Source organism: Cryptomeria japonica, chromosome 7, assembly GCF_030272615.1.
Source record: "Cryptomeria japonica chromosome 7, Sugi_1.0, whole genome shotgun sequence".
Taxonomy (NCBI): Eukaryota; Viridiplantae; Streptophyta; class Pinopsida; order Cupressales; family Cupressaceae; genus Cryptomeria; species Cryptomeria japonica.
The window spans coordinates 820,360,736-820,373,034 of record NC_081411.1 but is presented as its reverse complement, the minus strand read 5'-3'; positions in this window follow the sequence as shown (position 1 = coordinate 820,373,034).

The window sequence follows — 12,299 nt, the reverse complement described above, 5'->3', positions numbered from 1 at the left end:
ATGTTTTTGACCCTTTTTGACATTATCCCAAATCGCATTTATTACTCTACTTGACATGCATTAATGACAATAATTAATACAACAAAGTATAAGGAGGTTTTGTGGTACTCACTAGCTCTCCTGCCTCTGCTGGCCTCTGAAATCGGCGAACGCGATCGAATCTGTGAACCAATGCCATCGCTGCTAACTGCTACTGCTCTATCTCACTTTGCACTCTGATCTCTTGGATGTGTGGATGACAATGAGGATGTTTTCCCCTCGTGGTCTATCTTATAGACTACCCTAGCCCTCGTTCTAGCCCTCGTCTCCCGAGTCAGTCTTCTTTATCCCATGACTCTATCACTCTATCTGGTCAGTCCATTCTAGCCATTCTTTCTTATCAAGAGATTGTCTGTGATCTTTTCAGACATTTTCATCCAATCTCTCGAGGGGGCATATCATTCCCATCTTGGGGCAACTTTGTATCAGTTCATATTATCTTCTTTGAAACAACGCGACAAACCGCATTATCTCAAAGATGGGCAAAATGTAGACACCTAAAATTACCATGTCTAATTAAATAAATATTTTATTTATTTAATTATCTAAGCCTAATTCTTCAATTAATTAAATAAATCCTTATTTATTTAATTCATTCATTTATCCTCTTCTAACCTTATTTCTCATTTAAATAAATACATTTATTTATTTAAATCATCCTTTTCATGAATTAAATAAATATTTTATTTATTTAATTATCCCACTTCCTCTCTTAATTAAATAAATCTTTATTTATTTAATTAATTCATTAGCCTTTTCTACCCATGACACATGTCATTCATCTCTTAATTCATACACTACCTACCTTCTCATTATTTTCTTATTTTCTCTACCTACCCTCTAATCATAGCTGACCTCCTTTTACACCTCTCAATCTTATCCCTCCATTTTTTATGGTGTCTTCTATATAAGGAGATGCTTCCTTCATTATCAAACCCTAACTACTTGATCAATTGACTACTTGACTACACTACGCTTTTCATATGTGATCCTACTTGCAACCACATTTCCATTTTTTGTTGAGCTCTTGTGCACACATAAAATCTGAGAGCAAATATATAAAGCAAGATCAATGGAGATAGGAAGAATGGAGATCAAAACCTTATTGGACATGTGATGGTACAATCTTTGTGATTTCATTTGATTTGTATTGTCTTAGGTAATCTTCATATGTTATGGTGGATCTTTGTTGTTGTTAGGCTAGGGTTTTTGTGGTTGAATTCATTTAGTCTTTCATCATTTTTGTTATCCATTTTCACCATATACAAGGGGCAACAAGGTTTTACTCAAAATTTGACAACCAACTTAGTTTAAGGCTCATAGCCCTTAACTTACTCAACTCACCAACCAAAGGTCACAACCCCCAAATGAGACTACACACTGTCCAAGGTCTCAAATGTCACTTGTTTCACTATTTTAGAGTGATCTCACAAAGTTTCATAAGTACCAAATTCCTCCTTGAAATCGGTTTCATGCTTCTTGACAAAACAGTCAAAAGGGCTACTAGCCCGTGGAGGCCTAATTGGCCTAGTTTTGCTCACCCTGCCCAACGATGGCCAAATCCTCCCACAAATTTGTCTTGGATAGTAATTTAGAGGTCTAGGATCAAGGAATTTTTTGGTCTTAGGATCCATCAACCAGGTTTAGTACTATCCACAAATTTGGGCCTAAAAGTAGGGTTTTGGAGTGTAACCACTGTGTTTGCTTCCTTGTTCACCACTACAAGTGCCTAGATCTTCATAGGACCTCTGTCATGTCTTCAACATGTGTCCCCTACCCCTTCCATACAAACATTATGCCAAACACTTGGCAAACATCTGAGAAAAGAGGTGAAATGCCACTGTCACTGTTAAAACACTGCCCTTTTACTAGTCAACTGCTGCTACATCTTTGGACCTGCATAACAAGGAGTTTGAACTAGAAATATACCTCAATGAGGTTTGCAAAACACTAATGAATCTTCCTAGTACATTGCCTTCACAGTTATAAGGCTTGGATAATGCTTTTGAAGCATTCCTTGAGCATTTTGACAAACACAAATCACAAACAGTGAACTTGCTGCTAAATACAAGGATTGGTAAAACTTGCAAATTACAAGCTTGTCAACTATTGAAGTTGAACCAAGCTAACTTGTAACACTTCTCAGACTCCTTTCTTGGCATCTTTAACACACATTCGATTACAAGAATTTGAGTTTTCAAGAAGGATATTAGTCAAGTTCCAAAACTTGTCTAATCTTCACTCAAATTTGTCCTCCAACCATAGCTCTGACTCAAAAAAAAATATATACACAATGTACATGCATCAACCAGCTTGACCCAATCCATTTTGTGGGATCCCAGACCTGGATTAGTCAAGTGGTGGTATTTTGAAACCTCAAACCATTGACAGGGCAGTGAGCACACAGAATGAAAGATTTTTTTATTTCTCCAACTTGCAAAAAGAAAACCAGTGCAATAATCAATTGAATAGCATTAGGAAACCAATATGTACACTTCCCAAAAGATGTAGTATGGACAAAGAGTGCTACAGTATAGACTGTTACTCCAAGGAAGGAAAAAACAATGAGAAAAGCCAAAATTTCATGATTTCTATTAGGATTCTCTTGTTCATACCAACCTTTCTTAAGGAAAAGGGAGGCCTTTTTATAGTATTTCCAATTAGTTACCAAGCCCTGTATGGACATGAGGCTTCCACAGCTACATTTTTCTAAAAAAACCCAAAAATGACAACTTTGACAACGTTTTGCAAGCCCAAATGACAACATTTCTTGCTCCAAAAGGCATTTTTGACAACCTAGCCTCATCAACTTGTCTAAACACCTAAAACATGCTTAAAACCACTTAGTAAACATGTTTCAATTCTTTGGAAAGCATTTGGAGACCTTTTAGGCAATTTTACACATTTTTACCAAAATTGTCAACTCAAAGCCTGAAAGGCAAAACTTGACCTCTTGAGCCCAAAGTGAGAGAAAAACCACTAGAAAAGACACAAAACAACCTAAAACAACAATATAAACTTAACACAAAACATTACAAACATGAAGGCATAAAATACTCAAAAAGGAGAGTTTTACCCAACTAGGTGCTCCTACACCACTTAGCTAGATATAAAATAGAAGAATTGAAATAGAACAAATACCACATCAGAAGGACAATAAATAAGAAAAGATAAAAGAAAATCATGAGCAAAAAAAGTAAGTAGCGAGAAAGAGATCCCACGGAGTGAGATCTTAGGAGAAGAATGCATTGATATAAAATTAGAAAGAGATTAGTGTAGAGAAGCAAAGCCCTGGAGTAGTAACAAAACTAGAGGAAAGAAATAAATACACCAAAAATTGGTTAGTAAATCAACATGTAACTATCAAGTACCCTACAATCCATATGGGAGAAGATTGGAAAATTCATAGATAAGGAAAGACTACTAGAATTTTTGGGAACGCTATGAAAAGATAAATTAGAGTGGTATGTTAAACATGATGAACACAAATGGACCACTGGGATGGGAGTGAATCAGTGGTAATAAGAAATTGAGATAGCTGAGCAATTAAAATATTAATCATAGAAGTCATGCAACCATTATAAACAATCAAAGCTACTAATAACAAGCATCATGAACTTTATGGGCATAGATGTTGAACACATTGCACAGACACAAATAATGCAAACTCGTAACACCAAAAGTATGAGGAAAAACCACGGTGGGAAAAAACCTCATTGAGAATGTTGTTGGAGTCTACTACTCCAATCTAGGCTCACAAGTAAATCACTGATTACAATATTTATGGGCACCAACCTATGAAGTTTATGGACACCAACCCAAAAGAGCACTAACCCCTATCTTTATGGGCACAAACCCAAAGGAGAACCAACCCCTAGCTCTGAGCACCCACTCAAAAAAATACAATAATATCAAATTTTACAATACAATGAAAATCCTTGTTACAAATGTGTTTTATAATAGTTACAAAATCTACCCTTGAGATTGATCTGATTCCTTTCTTCTCACAAGATTTCACCTCTAACCTCTGATCAATTTTTGTCCTATGCTTTTTGTCTTCTCCCTTATCTCTACAAATAGCTCTCTGCTCTTTGCACTATTCACTTCTTCTTCTCTACCTCTCACAATGTGTATATCCCACTGTGTTATCTACCTTAGCTCTGCACTCTCTGATCTTTTTATCTCTGCTACTCTCTTCTATTCTTCTCCTCTTCCTGCTCTGTATCTTACTTGGTATAGATAAACTCTCTCATATATTTGTACTTCAATAATTATATTTTTTTATTCTCTGCTTTGACCTTCAGCTACCACTAATCTCCTCTTCACCTTCAGATTACTCCATCTGCAATCTTTTCTATGATGTTATTGATTACTCAAGCATTGTGTTATTGACACTTGCAGAAAAACTATTTTTTGCTGCCCTCTTCTACACTCTCTGTTCTGTAACCTCTTTTTTTGCAGAGCTTCACTTTCTGCTCACCCACACATACACCACTTAACTCAATCAATAGGTATCCAAATCTTCAATAGGTATCCAAATCTTCTATCTTTTCTTCTTCATACCCCAAGAATTTTCTCTTCAAAATGAAAATCAAAACAAAATATTCTCAACCCACTAAATCATCTACTTTGTCTCATCATTCCAGTCTAGTAGTCATCCACATTTAATGTTGCCTTTCTTCTTCTTCTTTTCGTAACCTCTATAATCCTTTCGATTACCTTATATCTTGAGCATACATGGTTTTTCCCACTAATAAGAAACTCAAAAATAGATATCTTCAGCAAAGAAATTTTTTTCTCAGATTTGCAGTCATCCACATTAAATGGCTCTTTCCTTCTTTGCTCATCAAATCTCGACATTCTTTTGACAACTCTAAAAACTCTGGAGTTTGATTTGATTTGACTCTTTGTGTTTCACATAATTCTCATTTAAAAATATATGTCCAGTTGCACCCTATTTCAACATTTTTTTACTTTTTATGTTTGCTGAATAATTTCCTTTGATACGTATACACTCTTTGGTTAAATATGTTGTCCACATGGCACTTACATGTCCTTCAAGATCATGGTGGATGGTAGGATCCATTAACATACCCATTTGCTCACAAAAAGTCCACGTGTGAAAGATATCCATGTTGGATTCACGGGTTGCACAAATGTGTTCTATAAATCGCATAACATGCATGTTATACGCATCGTGAAAACTTCCTTCCTGTAGGCTAGTAGGATTTTACACCTTATTCCTCTTCACTTGTCTCATAAGATCATTAGTTATTCATCTTCTTGGTTGCGGGATGGCAGGGTGCTTCACACTTCTTTCAAACCATTTTCTTCTAAGCTTCTTAGTCGCAGGATAGTGGTATGTGTCAAAATTATTTGTTTTTGGTTATCCCACAAGGTAATCTTACTTTTGTATAACATGCCACAAGATGGAAGGATAACCTCATGCTTCTACCTTCTTGTTATCCGACAAGGCAGCATCCTGCTAATCTCCTTAGCCACTGGATAACGGGGACACAACTTGTCGTGTTATTGAATTCATTCGTCACAATTTAGTGTTACATCGCAGTGTTATTTTACTTCCATCCTTTATACCATGGGACAAAGGGGATCGTATAATCATTGCATTATTGACATCATCAACATAGTTTACCCTTCCCCTGCAGGGAATTCTGTCACCAGCCCATATTGTTGTGGGATGGCGGGCGAGAATAACCATCGTATTATTGACTTTCAAATAGACCAAATATTGTGTAAATGAAACCTCCATCACCAAGACTTGAAGACAGTCACACCAAAACAAAGGATTTCTGTATAATCCAAAGGGGTAGCCAAAGGGAGAAAGGGTCTTTCCAAAAGGCAAACTCACATTGAAATCAAGATACGTCAGCCAAACATCCACTCCGTTTCACCGAAAAAGGAAACCCTCTCGGTATAGCATATAAATGATTGAAAAACTTGAAATGAGTCACAATGATAGACCAAGTCACACCGAAATAGATGATGTCACTAAGATAGAAATATAGTCATGTCAAAAAACTACCAAACAATGGATTTTTAACATTTCTCAACTTGTAACTTGCAAGGATCAAAACTGATGAATCCAACACATCATGAGGTCGAAATAGAATCTGATTCCAACACTAAAGCACATGAATTTCACAAATGACCACTGTGTGTGAAATTTGAGGAACCTACAAGGGCACAAACACTTCAATAAACCATTATTTGCATGATTTAGTTAATCAAAAACAACAAAATCAAATCCATTAAAAGTCGGCTTATTGTCTCCTAGAAAGTGCGAGTGTGGATTTCTCTTACATTGCTAAGCTATCCAGTGACTAGACTACACTCAAACAAAGGATTTTTAAATGCATGCAACTAGGAAAATGCAAGATTAATAATTAAATGCATGATTGAATGTAATCTAAATAATTAAATGCAAGATTAATTGATTAAGCAAAATGAGATTATCAAGGTAAATGATCAAAGCTCTAAATGAAGCTAAGCTAGATTATATGCAAGAAATTGAATCTAGATAAGAGAAATGAATCTAAGCTAATGAACTAGAAGTATAAATGATTCTAAGATTAAATGAAAGCTAAATTAAAACTAAGTTGATTTATGAATTAAACATGCAAAGCTTCTTCAAAATTTCCTCGATAACCTGCAACACAATATTAGCATAATAATGATGTAAAACTCTCGGGTCTTGACTAAAGAATGAGAGCCTGGATTTTTAGGAAAATCAAGAGGGAGACTAAAGGTCAGGATTGATCTTTAATGAATGGTCGAGATCAATTTGAAGGAAGCACAATTTAGGCAAAATAATTTGATTGGACAATTTAATTCTTTTGGAGAGATAAGATTGAGTTCAAATTAGCAACTTAGATTCTTTCCATTTTTCTTGAGTTCAGTCGATTTGCTTTCTTTTTTAAATTTTTGTGCTCATAATTTCCAATTTATTTTTCAAATTAATTCCTCTTTCTTGATTTGTTTCCTTTTTTTGAAGATTTACGGAAATTTTTTATTGATTTATTAAATATGCAAAAGATATTTAATTAAATAAATGAGATATTTGATTTTAAAAAGATTTTCTATTTTGAATTTTGAATTTGATCAATTAATTAAATGAGAATTTAGTTAACTCTAATTGCCATTTTGCAATTTTATACCTTAGGAATTAATTAATCAGACTCTCATGATTTATTTAAATGGAATATTTAATTCAGGACCTTGATGAATTTTATTGAATTTAAGCACATTAGTCGAGATTAGGGGCCCATGGTTTTGGAAGACCATTTTTAGGGTTTTGCATTTGCCCCTCTTTGAATTGATGTGCGAGTAGCACATTGATTTAAAAAACAATTGATGTCTAGGAGATACCAGTTTTGAACTTGATTGATCATGAAGCAAATGAAGAGCGAGGTATTCAGTTTGTTTTGAAGCGATGAAACTAAACAGACTGATTGAAAGCGATACCGATCCTGAACTTGATTGAACTAGGACCGATGAAGAGAAAAGATACTGAACTTGAACTTGAACTTGATTGATCAAGAAGTGGATCTTACTGATCTAGAACTTGATTGAACTAGACATAGTGAACAAAGATAAAACTGATCTTGAACTTGATGGATCAAGACACGATGAGTGAAGATAAACTATCTAGCTTAATTTGATGCGATGAAACTAAACACCTACTTAGATTGAGTGTGGGATCAAAGATACTCTTTAAACCCTTGATTGAGTTTAAATGAATAATCATCTTGATGAAAAGAAATGAAACTGATTAACATTAAGAGACTGATTCAGATGAAGATAATATCAGCTTGATTTGATGCGACGAAACTGATATGCTCATAGAGATTGATTTGATTCAAATGATCAAGAAATCTCAACTTGATATGAAGTGATGAAGTTGAGATGCCCCTAGAGATAAGGTCTTGTTTGATGTTCGGTAAAGATTATCTTCTCGACTTGTAATGAAGATTTTGAAATAAATTCTAGACTTTGAGGATGTGATCACTGATGATGATGATGCCATGAGTATGCCCCCTTGGGAGCAAAATCGAAAGATCGACAAGTTGCACAATGATTTAAAGAAATTTGATAAAAAGATTAAGTGATTAATAATTTGAGCACAAAGAATGATTCAGAGGTCCATTTGAAGATTAAGCATTGATTGATGAGAAATTGAGCGCAAATTGAAGAAAATAATGAGCATTTGATGAAAGCACGCTAAGTGGTCACAATTGTTCAAAAAGGACTAGGAAGATGATCACATATTTTGATTTCGACCCCGAAAATAGAATCAGGATGGTCAAATTAACCAAGGGTGCAATTTTCATGTCAATCGAAGAAAGTTGAAAATTAGGGTTTTGACCACTTAGCCGTGAAGAGAAGGTTGATTTAACTTCATGCTCTAGGTGAAGAAGACCAAAATCATCATTAGTATGCCAGATTCACCATGCAATGCACAAAACTTAACATGAATGCAAAAGATGCAACTAGAACCTAGTCACTAGATTTTGATTCACTTTCTTATCATCATTGAGCATTAAATGTAGGAAATAGACATAAGCATCAAGGCACAAAGAGCCAGGATGACTCGAATGTCTTGTCCTCTTTGATATAGTAGCCAAACATAAGCACCAAGGAAAAAGGAGGCCAAGATGACCTGAATGCTTCTTACATGCAAACACAATAGACACTTAAAATATACAAGGAAATAGTTCTGACCTCACTGAAACGTGCATATAAATGGAGTCGAGGTATGGGAGGCCATTTCACCTTAATGCTAAGGCGCTTATCACAGACACCCAGTTTATATGACATTTTTAGATCATTGGAATTACATCCACAAGAAGAAAACAAAGAAAGGTATTATGCCCTCAGTCCTTGTACCTCTTAGTCAAGATAGACTTCCTTGAGTTACTCAGAGGAAATAATCAATGAAAGGAAATATAAAAGACAATAAATAAAGAAAATGTCAGCATAGCTCAAGTAGTTTGAGTTATTGTTTTTAGTTGTTCTTGTTTTGAATGTTTGATAGGTTGTTAGTGGTCAAAACTTTGTATAAGGTAGGAGACAGATGATTGACTTAGAGTGAATGATCACTAGTACATTCGGGTCAAAATTTTGATGGCAAATCGTCAGAATTCCGACAAAAAAAGCCGTCGAAAACTTTGTGTCGAAATTTTCGACTATCCTTGTGGTCGTTGCAATTCCAACATCACCTCCAACCTTTCCGACGGCCGCCATGGATGCTCATACCCCGAAAGAATACCGTCATGATCTCGGCCTATCATCGGAATTCTGAGTCCAAAGGATGAAATTCCGATAGAGGAGTACCGTCAGATGCACAACATCCTCGTTAGAACTCTCCTGGAGGCCGTTGTATGTCGTCAGATGCACAACATCCTCGTCGGAACTCTCCTGGAGGCCGTCGTAATTACGACGGCCTCCAAGAGAGTTTCGACAAGGATGTTGTGCATCCGACAGCACTCCTCTATCGGAATTACAATGGCCTCCAAGAGAGTTCTGACGAGGATTCCGTGCATCCGACGACACTCCTCTGTCAGAATTTTATCCTTTGGAATCAGAATTCCGACGATAGGCCAATTTTTTGGAAATTTTTTTTTTATAGAAAAAGATTGACATTGGTATCTCTCTTCTATCTCTCTTCTCTATCCCTCTCTACTATCTTTCTTCTCTCTCCCCTCTCTAGGTCTCTTTCTCCATCCCTCTCTTCTTCTCTCCCTCTCTACTTCTCTTTCTCTACCCTCTCCAGGTCATTATCTCTTCCTTTCACCCTCTCTCTCTCTCTCACCTCTATAGGTCTCACCTTCCATTCCTCCATCATTACCCATGTTGTCAATTTGCAAGATATTTCCCAAAGTACTTGGTTGCTAGGGTTGAATTTGCTTAAGTGTTGGAGTTAGAATTAGATGAGACCTGCATGATTAAGCTGTATTAAGTGATCAAGTCACCAAGATGTCAATTGTAAACATGACTAGGTTCTCGGGTTTTAGGGTATAGCATAGGTCAAGATTGAGGTATGGTGGTCAAGAATTACCTTCCAATGACAAAAGACATCCAAATGATGAAGAATGAAGGTGATGAACTCACAGAAGTTTGGAGGAGATAATTTGACTAAGTTAAAATTTTGTTTAAGTCATGGTCATGATACTAGCTTGCTCATCAAGAGCAATTTGTGCAAATGAACCCTAGAAATGTGCCCATGCTAGAGAAGCAAGAATTCCAATAAAACCTAAGGCAATGCTAGTAAGGGGTCAAAATTAAAGAATTAGGGTACAAAAAACAAAATTTGGCTAAGTCGAGATGTTGCTCAAGGATGACCTAAATCATGGAGTGTAAATCAATCATGAAACATGAGAATGGATAGGTTTTGACCCAAGCAACATAAGTCCCCCTTGTGATTCCAGCAGATATCACATCACAATCATTGAGTCTATCTACAATATAAAGTCAAGACCTGACTATTGGAATCTTGGAGTCATCCCATTTGATCACGTAGTTTAGCACTTGGGAGGATTTTGTTCAAGAGAGGATAGAATACTTAGTATTTTATTTTGTGTTACATAGTGCATAAAAAACACATCAACAGAAACCATTGAAAGGTTTGGCTAAAGCCTTCGAATCACAATCTCTACGAGAAGCTATCAAGAGTGCCCAGAATTTGGAAACTTTAGTATCCAAGAACATAATTCATAAGGCACCACTTTTAGAGCAACCAAAGAAGCCTATCAATGTAATATTTTATTTACCTTGGATATGTTTTATCCTAAGTGTGATATTCCACTATTAAAAAGCTTAATTAGGTAATATTTTTACTTAGGTAGAATAAGATAATGAGTTGCACATTCTCCTTCTTTGATTGAGATTCTACTTTTTCCTTGTCACAAATTTGGAAACTTGGATAAGCAATTTCTTTTTTTGGTTTTCTACCTCTTCATGATCCTCATGGATTTGGAATCTTGGAAGCTATATATTGTAGGTTTTTCCTCAATTAAGATATCAAATGAAACTATTGTGAGCTTTCATATCTTAACATACCAATGGCTTAAGTTTGGGGACGACAGGGGGATGACAAAGGGGGTGGGGTGGGATGCAAATATATATACAACTTAAAAAATTAATTATAAAAGGATGTGTATAGAATAAGTATAACAACTATAAATAAAAATTTGCCACATTATGTAAATTTTACAATAAACATTAAAAATATGTCAATTATTGCATTGAAATTTGAACATTAACAATGGTGGTAGAGTTTTGGAACTTTGGGAACAAACTAAGAATAAGTGTAAGAATTGCAGATGAAACTTTGGCATACTAAGTGTTTAAACTAGTCAACATAAAAAAAATGGAAACGATTGCATTAAAAATAAGAATGGTGGGTAGAGGTTTGGGGTCAATGGGTAGTGCCCCTTGTGGGGGGTTTGGGGCAGAGCCCCCATCAAGGTTAGGGGGCATTGCCAAACCTTTAATACGGATGACATTTTCACAATAATTTCACCATTTTTGTTTAGAATTGGAGTTTCTAATTGGGGGCCATGGGAGACTCATAGGCATCCTCAAGATGGTCAAGAGACTCCTTGGATTCCCTAGGACATCCCTAAGTGGTGCGGCAAGGGGATGTTTCCCCTAAGTATTGCATCCTGAAAAAATAAGGATTTTGGAGGGGGAAGGGGTCCCCATGTTTCAATGGTTTCAAAAGATTCTAAGTTTTTTTTTAATCTTGTCATAACAAAATATACTCCTCTTGCATCCTTGAATGATTTGAAAATTGAAAACAATTTGACAAGAAAAAACTAACTTCTAAAGTTTAGGACTTAGTTTTCTTTTTTTATCCAAGTCACTACAACATTTCAATGATCAAAGTAGATTTTTTTTGGTGGTTTCAAAGCATCCAAAAGGCTTGAGAAATTCAATATTATCTTTCATTCCACCAAAATTGGAGATCAAGAAGCATGCTCACAAACAAGGATTTGTTTGTAACTTAAGGCAATCGACTAGTTTATGGGGCATTTTCAGGTCTAAAGAACCTACCATTGTGTCAAAAAGGCCCATAAGACCCCATTTTCATCTAAAACTTGTCTCTTTTGGTCGTAGAAGCATTTAAGGAAAAAATAAAATCACACAACCAATGATATGCCTATACCATACATATTTGAGTTAAAATAAAATAAAAAATTGACAAGGTTTGGAGACCATTGAACAATTTGGGAGATTGCTAA